The 13,510-nt window shown below is 38.5% G+C and overlaps 1 protein-coding gene and 1 non-coding gene across 2 annotated transcripts in view; one reads left to right on the top strand and one right to left on the bottom strand.

The window, feature by feature from the left end:
* The window catches only part of LOC139690688 (uncharacterized), a 521,571-nt gene that overhangs the window by 102,741 nt on the left and 405,320 nt on the right, over positions 1-13,510 (top strand). The window lies entirely within an intron of this gene.
* On the bottom strand, positions 1,705-1,786 carry TRNAL-AAG (transfer RNA leucine (anticodon AAG)). Its single transcript has one exon. It is a non-coding gene; the product is annotated as a tRNA-Leu (tRNA).

Genomic DNA, 13,510 nt, shown 5'->3' with positions numbered 1-13,510 from the left:
GATTGTTTGAATGCTGTTTTTAGTATTGAAACCTCTTCTAAAATGATTGCTCCTTCATCTGGAATGCCAATCAGTACGGACTATTATAATTTGACTCTGAACAAGTATTATTTAGGAGTTGTTCCTACCCTTTATTTCTTCTGGTTGAGTTACTCCACTAACGCCATTTACTAGTGCGAGAAAATTAATCATGGTATTTTTTAAGAAGGCTGTATGCAGCGGTAGGGATTAATGCTATATTTGATCAAGTATGTAGGAGTCTTAACTGTAATTATTGTTTAAATCTTAATTAATTTGTGTTTGGACCGTTGTGCGTAATTTTTAGTGACACCCATTATTGAAAGAATCATTAATAGTGTGCTTCCCGACAATAAATAATCACATTATGACGGACCTTAATCCCATTGGTATGCTGAGAAAAGAATGCTGAAGAGTATGATAGGCGGTATGCAAAGTAAGCGAGGTAGAGGGAGGAATAGAATAGGCATTTTGGAGAGATTTTAATGTGTGGTGTTAGAAGAGTTATTGCCGTGCTAAACGGTGCTTGAAACAATGACTGTGCATTGTCCCTGGGTCCATCAAAACCTGCCTTGACCGATAGATTGCCTTTAGTGACAATATTACAATTTCATGTCCAAGATAGTCTTCATATTCGACATGAGATTTTGCGTTGATTGCAAAGGAAGACAGCACTCGCACAACGGTGAAGTTAGTCGTATTATAAAGGCTTCATTGGCCACGGGATAGCCTATTTTTCAGTTATTATGTGCATCTCGGGTTCGTTTACCGTCTTGGCGGGATTTTATCCTGCGAGGGTAATAACTGTTTTTATTGTTACCTTTTGTATAAAGGTCCTATAGAAAGGCCACTGTAGTTTTTAAAAGTTAATTGTTAACTAAACAAAAAAGAAATGAAGAGAGAAGTTTTTTTTTTGCGAGAAAACGTCCGAAAACCCGCTGTAGCCCCTTATGTCCGAGGCATTTCGTCACAACATCTGGTTCCTTTAAAAGCCCCAAATTTTCAGAGTTTAAGAGGACGCCTCGGTAGCTTAAGTGGCTAAAGCACTCGACCGGATATTGAGGGATCTGGGTTCGAATCCCAGTCAAGGCGAATGATTTTTACACTCTGAAATTGTTGCATTGATTTACACAAATTATATAAAAGCCGACTGGGACAAAATATTTCTTAAAATTTCATTAATATACTCTTAATAACGTAGTGTTTTCCTAGAAGATCCATAAGCAGGTATGCGACTTAGACGTGTTAATTTGGGCATCGTGGTTAGGCTTTCGTGTGTAGGTTACCGCAGCATTGAGCAATTGATTCATGCATTCTATATGTGGGTTTATGGTTGACTAGTAATCATGTGCGCCTTCAGATCAAAGGCGCTGGCTTTTTAGACCTGAAGACGTTAGCAGAATTGCTTGAGGAACTGTTTTTAGTTCAAGTCAACGATCGTGGTGAAAACTGGGACATGTATGCATCTAGATAATACCTCGCAAGCCGCCGCAAGGGCGTGTGGCGGGGGGAAAAATACATTTAGATGGCAGTGGATCAGTGTAGCTGTAAAATTTATCTTTTAGCGTTGAATAATATCCTCTGCCTTACGGTAAGATTGATTTTCTCTTACAACATTGTACACGTATTTAAAGATTTTTCAAGATGATTAAAATGAAATAAATTTGCAGATGGGCTTAAAAGAAATGGCAGCGGTGGGATTCGAACCCACGCCTCCGAAGAGACTGGTGCCTTAAACCAGCGCCTTAGACCGCTCGGCCACGCTACCGTTAGCTAAATTTGAAGATTTCTTTTTCTAGAATAAAAGCATTGAATTATTTTTTAACCATATATTTCATTTTGCTCTTTTAAATTTTATTTTATGGAATATTTACCCTCAACGTACATTTATATTTCACAAATCACCTAAAGGCTCTTTTCTCAGTGCACCCTCTAATGGCTGAGAATGTTATTTTATTTCGAGTTGGATAGAAGTGCTCCGCCGTTCACTTCAATGATATCCGTTTTTTTGCCGCTCTCGTCATCATTTCACCATCTCATTTCGATCCGCCGTAGAGTTTCCTTCTTAAACCCCAGCCAGTTTCGCCCACCCATTATTACATTCTCCGGCCAAACGGTCGGCCCTTTTCGGGATGAAGGGGCAGAGCTCCCTTTTGATTCATTTATGATGACGCAAGAGAGAAGGTACAGTTGTTAGCTGACCTTTGGGCTGTAATAGAAATCGTGTGGTGGTCGTGTTATTCGGATTGCGTGGTCAACGAGGCTTGAAAATGGTCGCTTTCACGCGAAACGCTCCTCAACTTTCGCATTTATTCCCTTTACCCTCTCCTTACTCGTTCATTTTAGCCTGCTTTGACCAGTTCTCGAATGTGATTTATTATTTTAAAACGGATCATACTGAGGAAACGCTCTTTACTTGCTCGCACCAGTACCTAGATGTAATCACAGTGGGGTTTGCCGCTTAAAGTTGGAAACCTATTCCGGTAGATGTCACAGAACTGCTTTTTTAATCAATGTAAAGCCAGTACAAAGTGATATTTTCTCGAGGAGAGTGGTTTTTTCACATCAGGAAGAGAAGAGAACAGAAAAAGCTGGAACAGTGGTTTATTCTTCAACCCATCAGGATCTATGTCCAATTGCCGGGAATGCTTATTAATCATATTAGAATTTTTTAGATTTTCACGCGTGGAAAAAGTATTTTTACCAATATATTTTTAAATGGGGTTTTCAATATATTCAGAAAACGTTAACTCATTCCCATCTCATAATTTAGGCATTTTGTGTTTAATGATGGCCACTGATTTTTAGGGAAACAATTTTAGATGCTCAGGGCGTGAATAACTAAGTCATAGTTGAAGCGTAAGCACTACTCTGGGAGGAGTGTCATACAAAAAAGAATTCGTGTTATTATACATGTATCTAGCAATCGTGTTGAGGATCAGTGACTCCCATCTTCCGCATTTTATGAAGTACCTCCTTGCCTATAGAATGAATGTACGCTCTTCGATATTTAGCTACTGCACCAAACAAGATCCCTAGGTATGCACCAATGTTTTAAATTTAATTTAATAAATGATTTATTTTTATCTTGAAGTAAACTATGAAATATCTAGGAAAAAAATATTTGTCTCAAACGGAATGATTATTAAACATTTTGCACATGAACATAAAAAAAGATGGACATTAAGCAGAAGTATATGGAATTCATTCTATGGTTTGCTAAAGAATTTGAGCTATTAGTTTCGTTAGTCGGGAGATAAAAAATGTTCAAAACGCTCCCGCAGATGATTGCCTCATTCATAAATTGTGATCACTCCTAATTTCTCCCCACACCTGCCCATATAAATCCCGTTTTTCATAATTATATTTCTACCTTCCCACCACATTCGAAAATATTTTTCATCTTTAACATTCTGAAGAATTCATAGGATGGGATTGGTTTCTGAATACTTTAAGTGAGCTTTCAAGCCAAAAATAAGCGCAAATGCAATATAAAATATTATAAACAGCTTGGAGAACGATAGAGTACTGAAGAAGTCCTAACTGTGGAAAATAAACATTGATGGAGAGAAACATAAGATGGGAAGAATTGAAAAGGAAGCTTATATGGATGAATATGTAGACCCAGGTGGTGAAGGAAGACAGTGAAATTAAATACTAAGGAATGAAAAGATTGAGATAACATAATAATAGGGAGAGCTGCTAATAAACAAATATAGCCTCAGAATTAATACTAGTGAGGAGATAATAAAATTTTAAACCAAATTATCATGTTTTTTTGGTTAAAAAGTCATGATGAGGAGAAATAATACCACATAATAATAAATTCTTTTGAAACTTTAATAAATAGAATTAAGGGTATCTTCAGAATCCGCTCCCTTGACCTTCCTTGAATTTTCACCAATGGTGCCTAGTCTTCCTCATGACAAAAGGCACCTGGACTGTCATTTCGGCGCGATTTTGAATTATGTCATACTTATTTCCGCAGTCATTTAAGAGCAAGACAATATAATGCACTCCCTCCATTACATAAGAATCACTACATAAAATTACAATGTAGCATACGGCATGAAATTTCGAGTTGATTGGATATTGGCATTGAATTAGTTGCGGAGTAAAATACTTATTCTCTCACAATGAAAGAACTCACCCTTTGCTGACTGTATCTAAACTTATTTGGAATCAAATACATTGATATCTTATTAACTTAACATATATGTGCATAGGCTGCATAAAAATGAACTGATCTTCTCTGTCTGCTTAGGATTGAATGATTTACTGAACGGTGGTCGAGAACACTCGTGATATTTTCTGATGAGATTTATAGAGAACACTGAGTAACGTTTTTTCCTCACCAAAATAACTAAAAATAGCGAATAAAGATTGCTTACTAAAGACCGAAGAATGCATCATCTTTCTTGGTAGAAATATTTTAAACGTAAATGCGTTTACCAATTACCGTATTTCCTTTCCCGACTCCATGAATAAGGTGGTATCATCCTCAAAATCGGACGCACATATGATTCATTTTATTTTAATTCCAGTCCTTCAATTGCTTGCAATTAATTTGGCGAGAACTTTAAAATAGGTGATTTCATTAGTTGTCAAACGCGCTTCATGCCGTTATCCATGATTACACACCTCATTTCACTATCACTTGCCTAGTGTTGCCAGGATTATTATGTTTTTTTATACAACATTTTTTATCATCACTTGTTAAAAAGTACGATTAAATTATCATTATTTCTATCTTAAGCTTACCTTATTTTTGAGTTCATCGAATTTCTGTATTTCTATGAGATCGACGATTTCTGTACTTCCTTGTCTCCTATTTATAACTGCAATAGGATATATTGTTTAATCTCTTCACTATGTCAACATTCCCTTATTAAATTTTATCAATTTTCCTTTTTAATACGTCCCTGTAAGTTTCATAAAAATAAATACAATAGGTTCACATATATGACCTGAAGATGATGTAATACATGAAAATCCGGTCGTACAATTAAACCTAATTGGCAAAACATTGTTACCATCTGCCCTTTATTTTATTATTTATTCTTATATGACGTTGATAGAAGCAATTATGAATACCTCCTTGAGAATTATACGAAATAAAGTGAAGCAGGTTGTGAGAAATGAGTATTTGAATCTTTGACTGATTGCTGATATTTCTTGGACCTAACTTTCATTGAACTTCCCTCATTTCCACATCTTCAAACACCCTTCTTCTTCATCTACATCCTTAGACCGTTTTCTCACGAGACGTAAATCTTACAAAAACAAAAGGTGCTTCCCTTTTCAGAACCGCACCGAATATTTGATAATCTTCCTCACAGCTTGCTCCGCGCCTACCTCACTTTCCATCCTGCGCCAGACATTATTCACTTACCCCACTCCAAACTCCTCCATCTCCCTATTACCCCAATATTCTCCCCATGCCCCACCCTTCCTATATTTTCCTTTCCCCTGCTCGAACCCGTTCCCGCATTCTCTTCATCTCTCAACTCGCTCTCACCTCCCGCCTCCACGGTCGCCTCTCTTTATCCGTCCCCTCCGCCTTCATTCCTCTTGAAGCTTTTCCCTTACCTCGACATCGTCCCACGCAGCCACTCTCCGCGACTTACGTCTCCTTTGTCCTCTATCTCTGCGCCCCTCTTCTCACGCTACCCACTACGTTTGTCGGAGATGGAGTCGGAGAAGAGAAGTGAGAGAATACGTCTTTCCTTATCTTCTCCGATGGGCAAAACGGAGGTAAAAGTGCATACTTTTTTTTAATGGCCAGATGGGTTAGGGTTGGAAAAAATTGCTGGAACGGCTGGAATACAATATCCTTATTTCCTTGAATTCCTGATTTTAATGGGTGGGTCGTTGTCGGCACGTTTTCAGACCAATTTTCCAACGGAAGGCTCATTTTTTCATTGAAACATGATATAAATTCAGCAAAAGGTTCATAAATATTTCTTTCCTTCAAATAAATGAACAGCGTTAAACTGATTCTTGTTGTTTTCCTGCAGTTTTGTTCCATTTCACTGCAAAGTTTATTAAAATGTCATGCAACAGATGGTGCTGAAGCGCAGTGAGATACAGCCTGCTTTAATATAGTTTACCTAAGATTTCTTGAAATTAGTATCGAATCTAGTAAATAAGGTTAAAGAATATTTGACGGCAATGATTATGTCTTGATTTTTTTATTGTGCTATGAAAATTTTAAGTGGGTATAGGAATTAATCTGATTTGTGTTAAGGTTATTTTCAGTGTAGCTAAGTCGAAAGGTATCTCAGCTCCGAGAATTAAACGCAATTGTTTACATTTAAATAATATTTCTCACACCACCACGGTTGTATATTTTACCATAGCTGTTTAATATTAATTCAATTTGTTCACAAACCTAAATGGTATCGACTATCGGGAAATTAAAAATCAAAATACACAATGCATCCAAATATTATAGAAACCTTGATTTAAGTGTAGAATGCATGTAAAAAAATTAGAATAGCCGATTGGCATCACATGGCGTCAACGAGCCCTATTTACGGAATAGAAAACTAAAAAGAAGGCGTAATTAAAGGAAAACTTTTATCCTTACACTCTGCGGGGCTCTAAGTCGATTCTTTAATAAACCCCAATTAGGTGAGTAGCCAAGGGAGTTTGTGAAGGAAGAAGGAAGAAGACCCTCCCCGCTCGACTCACGATTATATTTGGAAACGTTATAGTAAAAAAAATGATCAGAGTTAGACAAAATTGAATGGAAAATCAGCTTCTGGATAATAATGGAATTGCATCAGTTCCAAATTGGTGCAATTGAATCAGAACATGAAACCAGGATTTTGTTCGCACCTGGGATCCTGGGAAAGTGGAAAAACAATTATTTTTTGCTCCTTGCAACTGATATTGAATTTTCTGCTATCTCAGTATGATATTTATCCCTCAAGTTTTGAAAATTAATTCAATAAAAACGTTTATGCAGTTGAAGTGTTTACTTTCCATTCTCAATTTTATTGGAGTAAGCAGGAGTAGGTTTAAATTTCCCGTTGTTTTCGGTGATGACAACACTCACTGAAGGTCTCAGTTGCGATATTCGTCTCGTGATAGCGTAGAGGCAAGATTCAAACTTTCGATCCTATTGGCTCTTCACATTAGAATTCTATTCATCATTTAGATCGGATTGCTTTTCCTCAATTTCATTAAGTGTAATGTCTCACGCAAAATCCATCAAAATGAAAGGAAACCTTAATCTCCTCTCGATAGAGGATTTTATTGCCATCGTAGGGTTGTATAGAAGCTTATTTTGGCGATTTCTTAGCTAATTATGTATCCCAATAGTTGTTTCGATAATGAAAATAGCTTTTGGGGTTGTATTAAATGAATTACTATTTTGAATGTACCAAAGGTGTTGCTGCACATTTGTCCCCGCGACTCTAGCAAGTGAGCTCTCCTTTAAATTTCCATCATTTAGTAGACTAAGAGTCCCATCTTTGCCCATGAAAAAGCTTCCTGTGGAGAGGTCGTTCGTTTTCATCATCCTCAGACCTCATCGCATTTAAGCTCCCTTCTCGTTTCAGTATATGCTTTATTACCTCATCGGTGCTAAGGGGATCCGACGCTTTCGTTCCAACCCGTCTAATCTTCTTTTACTCATACGCTTACTCTCAAGTATCTTTACGTATCCCTCGTCCTTGTTTCCCTTTCCCTGCCTTCATTCCTTCTGCTTCCATTTAGGTTTAACGTCTCCCGCAAATGCTAAACTAAAATTTTCCACTCTTTCTCGCCAGCAAAGCTATAGAAGTAGAGAATTCGTGGAGATTACGGGAATAAATAATCGTGGTAGTAATTTAAATCGTATTACCTGACAATCTGAGTGTAAAGGAACCTAAGTCAGTTGCGAGAGGGAAATTACACTTCACGATTATTAATTGCGGCTAAATCTAAAAAATATGAACTCCAGGTATCGCCATGGGAAAAATTCTCTAAAAGCGCTTTTACTATCCTCTTTTAAGAATAATAAGAGAAAAATAGCCGGAAAAATTTAATATGATACCTGTAAAGCAAACAGATAAAGCCCACTAAAGAACAAAAGAGTAAACGTGTAGCCTAATGACAAAAACGTGAATTAGCTAACTGCGTTATTATTATTGAAGTAATTATATTAATAGTTGGTAGACAAATGATGTATCAAAACTAGTCAACAATATTCATTTTATTGATGTGCTTATTAATTACGCATTTATATGAATAAGTTTTTAAGGGCTTATTAAAAGACCTTCAGCCAATTGAGACGTTGTACCCTTCATAAAAATATACGTAACAGATGTTTCATAAGGTAAAATATTGTCTGGCAGGATGATTTTTCGCAGTATACTCACTTATAAAAGCAGAAATATGCAAAATTCTGGAAATTATAAACCCAAAAAATATTTGCTCTACTTTGTACACAATTCTAAACAAACTTCAATCGAATAGAATTAATGAGAAATGTAAATTGGCAATATTATTTTCCTATGAAACGAAAACGCTTGTATCTATTAGTTATTACTTAGATTACTATGAAATATATTAATTCACTGAATGCTATCATGTTTTCTGAGAACATCCCTCAGCAATGATTAGTTCCTTCTTATTCTAATATTAGATTACTCTTTATAGTAAAATAAACCTTGAATTAAAGAATATTCTATTATCGATCTACCACACCGATGAGAAAAGGCTAATATAACAAAGGAGGCTGCTTAGTCCGAGTTGGTTTTTGTATTGATGCAATTTGATACGAGTGGAGCCTCTTAGCTTTATTCGAAAAACATCTTCTGTGCTGTATCTCGAGAAAAGGAATCTCAATAGCTTCATATCTATGAACTCCTGATGGAAATAACTGCAGCGGAACAAATGAATCATTTAAATATTACTACCCTCAAAAGCTGACGACATACTTGGTGTCTATTAATTCCTTCTATCTCTGCCATCATTTCTGTCCACATAAACATTTCATGACCTTCTTCTTCCATGACATTGTTTAGGGAAGTGGGAGAATCGCTTTGGCCCACGGTCCCATTTTCGGCCATCTTTCTGCGTAGTCGCCCCATCTGCTCGATTCACTTCGTCCTACTCCCAATTTTACTCTCATGCCGTCGCTCCGCCGATTTTTCTGCTTCTATTATTCCCGCTCACTATCGGAAAATTTCCAACAATTTGAGAATCCCTGCCCGGAATTGTTCAGTGTTCCTCCATTCTACAAGAGCGTTCCACGTCTTCTCCCAACTCCTCCCCATCGTTTGCTTCCCTTCTCCCCTACGTAAAACCCTCGCCTCGTCCCTTATGGCAACCCTAGGCCTTTCATCCCACACCACATTGTTTCTAAATCCTCTCCGTCCACCGACCTCCCTTTTCCCATTTCCAGAATCCCAATCCCACCGCTTGTTATAATCGGTTCCCGCGTCTCTCCTCGAACCTTCCTCAAACCTCGCTGCCCCGAGCCTGTATTTACATTTTTCCTTTCCTTGCTCTGAGGATATCTTGGGGGCTAGTTCCAAAGCTTCGCTTCGGTTTTTTTTTCAAATTCCGCACGCGTTTGCTCGTTCCAGTGCAGCGGCAACCACTCGATGCACATTGCGGTAAACAGGATATCGAATAATGGCGTCTGTTAGATTGCCTGAGCAATTCACTTCCATTAAAGCCAGATTAAGGAAGATAAAAATATATTTGACGACGGAAACCCGACGCTGAATTCATCCTATTACCGGTGGAATGGTATCGCTGGCTTCTGAGAGGGTTATTGGCGTCACTATGTAAATATTGGTAATTCTCATGCTGTAAGAATCAAACTCAGCGTTAATTTTTATTTAGTTTTTTTGAAATCCACCTGATTCGATGGAAATTGAGCATGATCTGTCCATTTTGTATCACTGTCAAAGTGATACGAAGTCCTGTAACTATCGTAGGTTGCTTTTAAACCAAGTGGAACATTTAGTATGGCCAGTTTTATTCATTAAATTGAACACCTGTCATGTCGGTTTGAATAAAAACATATCAAAATAAAGCTCATGGTTAATATAGAGAGGCGATTAAACGACAGCTTTATCGTCTGTGTAAACGTAATTTATGATCATTCGAAATTTAATTCTTTCCTGCCAAAGTGACGTTGAGTTCACGTAAAAAATATTTTATATTCCAGAGGACAAGGAGCATAGCACGTGTGTCGTCGTCGTAGCGTGACAGTGAAATGATGTTCATCCAAAATCATTCGGCTTTAATTAAAAAAATACTCAAATACGTCTACATCTACTTAATACCACGCAAGCCGCCGCAAGGGCGTGTGGCGGGTGTTAGGACACCACCCTTAATTTAGAAAAGAAAAAAAAGCGCATGCAAAAACCACAAATTTATACATGCACAAAAAAGCATGGCATACATTCATGCAAGAACACTTACACCCCACACACATGCAAACACTAAAACTACCAACTAACACACACATGCACCTGAAAGTATACCTAGCATCTTTGCAATGTCTAATTTTGTTCCGACTTGTAAATTCAACGTTTTTAATATTTCTAAAGTGACTTCGGTTTTTTACTATTATGATTTCTGATTGCTCGGGGAAAGAATGAGTGTTTGTATCTACCTGTACTGGAGCCTATCTCCCTTATTTTATCTTTGTGGTCTGATCTACCGAAGTAGTGTAAGGCCATTATAATTCCTTCAATGTCATCGTTAAACTCGTTTGTTCCGAACCTTTCTAAAAGTCTAAGCCTCGCTTGTTCTCTCCGCACTTCAAGTCGTTCCCAGCCTAAATCCCCTGAGAGACTTGTCACACTTGTGTTCTCATCATAACAATTTTTAACGAATCTAGCGGATTTTCTCTGGACTTAATCTAAATAAGTTGTCGGCACGCAAGGTCACAGGGGTTATTTATGGAACAGAAAATGCAACTAATAGCTATTAAATGAACTAAGAGTTATCAGAATAAGGAATTGATTAAAAGCTATCGGAATTTATATGAGTTTATTCTGGCATTTTGAAATTGCCTCTGTGTTCAAAAAACTTATAATGCGTATTAAATCTTGTGTTTTATTTCATGGGTTTGAAGTCATGTTTTCATTAAATACATGTAATAAGCATTGAAACATTAAAATGAATTTTCCCATAAGTGAGGACATGGTATAGTGATTAATGAGCTACGGAACAGGGAAGCCCCAGGCAGGTTTAGCATTAAGAGGAGTTAAATAAGAAAAAGGGGATGTATTTCATCTATGATTTTATTCCAAAGCAGCATACATTAGGACATATCGAGCTTGTTGGGCACCAAGCAATGTTTAGCTGAAGATAGGATGGATCTCACCTCATTTAGACAACTACTATGGCCATGGGATATACAGGGTCGCACCCAAAAGTGGTAGGCCTGATTTTCTCTGGTGCGAACGGAGCGGTGGAGGGGGGTCTGTCTGGCAGGGTAAGGTGGAGGGGGCTCTTAGCAACAGACCGACACCACCTCAGTCGCCTGCGGGCTGTCGTTGAGTGAGGACACCGTTTTTAGTGAAGCAAGTTTTTTGTCCGCGTCGAAAAACAAAATGAATCTGAATTTAGAGCAACGTTATTCCGTGAAGTTTTGTGCGAAACTCGGGAAGACGGCAACTGAGACCCTCGATATGATCAAGCAGGCTTATGGGGACACTGCCTTAAGCCGTTCCACAGTATTTGAGTGGCAGAAGTTGTTTAAAGAGGGTAGGGAGCTCGTTGAAGACGACCATCTCTCCGGACGGCCGTCGACGGCAAGAACCGACACGAATGTGGACAGAGTGAGGACACTGTGAACACAGACCGACGCTTAACCAGTGAAGAAATGGCACACCAGTTGGGTCTGTCTGCATCCAACGTCCAACGCATTATTTCACAGGATTTGGCCATCGCAAACTGCTGGGTGCTTCATCATGACAACGCTCCGTGCCATGGCGCACTCGTCGTCAGACAGCTCCTGGCCAAATACGGCGTTGCCACGTTGCCACACCCGCCCTATTCTCCCGATCTGGCACCACCGGACTTTTTCTTCTTCCCCCTGATGAAAAGACAGCTCAAAGGACGACGTTTTGACTTGATAAAGGCCGTTCAAGAGGCTTCGACGAGGGTCATCAACGGGATCCCCAAAGAAATTTTCCAGCGGGCGAACGGGGAATGGGAGCAACGTTATACTAAGTGTGTAGCATCTCAAAGAGCATACTTTGAAGATTATTAAGTCGATGTAAGTATATCGTCAATAAAAGTCTTGTAAAAAAATCAGTCCTACCACTTTTGGGTGCGACTCTGTACTCTTAGGGGTCAGGGACATAGGCAAGTGGAAAATCAGGGCAGAGGCAAACAGAAGTAAGCCTTTGTATCTTGGTCTCGGAGCTAATTCTGAAGATCGGATGGAATGAGTATATTTGATGGATAAATTGTGAATTGATTATTAGTGATGATTAGTGGAGGTGACGGTGTAAATTAGGCCATTTTCGCCATCGGGGATATATTGGTAATTTTATAGTCAATTGTTCTTCTTTTTGCTTTAAGTTTCCTGTCGAATTCGTATAGAGGTTTATGCCACCTACATACTCACACGTAGTAAATATGTATATATCAATCATGATCCAATTCATTTGACTTATTTTGCATGGTAGATATTGTAAGCAAAAGTTAAGAAAAGTTTCCTTTTTGATACTGCACCCTTGGTGTTAAATCAACCCCTATTACACACTCGAACGGTGGATTGCATGGTACCATGTGGAGGTATATTTGTTTTTATTTATTAACTTTATTGGGGTGATATTTGGAACCTCATAGTCCATTTTTATACCAAACTCTTTTACAATGATGGCAATACGAATACCCAATAAGAAGAAGTAGGATGCTAGGTGCATAAATGGGGATCGGGACGTTAAGCCGCGTACCCCTTGGCGCCTTTCGTTAAGAATAGGCTAATACCGACGCCGAGTTTCTCTCCACCTTTCATTCTTTCCTGTCCATCCCCTATGGCGCAAATGACCTCAGCAGTCGGTTGCCTCCCCTAAATCCTGCTACTACTGGTACATAAATAAAGTAATGAGACTGGTAGCATAGCTTTCTGCTTGGAAACACAGGACCTAACGTTTAGGTGGCGCAACATGTGATCCTCTGCCACTACGAGTTTGAACTTAGTAGATTTTTTTGTTGTCCATTGAAACCTTTTTCCTGAGCTGTTTTTTTCAGTTTCGTCCTGAGAATGAGTAACAGAAGTAGAGCGACGTTGTGCTATCAGGTTTTTGCTTCAGACTTGGCCAGAGTGAAAAGAAAACTTTTGCCAAGCATCAACAGGCAACAATGTTTTGTCAAGACCCAGGTCATCAGGTGGTTGAAGTCATTTTCAGAAGGAAGATAACGGATTGAAGAAGGAACTCGCAGCATTAGGCCTGTAACTGCAAGAAATGACAAAAGTGTTGTCAGAATCCTCGGATCCGGTGAGTTTTAATGACCACATGACAAAATG

This window comes from Hetaerina americana, unplaced genomic scaffold (assembly GCF_022747635.1).
Source record: "Hetaerina americana unplaced genomic scaffold, ioHetAmer1.1.p SCAF_3, whole genome shotgun sequence".
Lineage (NCBI taxonomy): Eukaryota > Metazoa > Arthropoda > Insecta > Odonata > Calopterygidae > Hetaerina > Hetaerina americana.
Note: the sequence above shows the minus strand (reverse complement) of the source record. Positions and strands in the feature narration are given on the sequence as shown.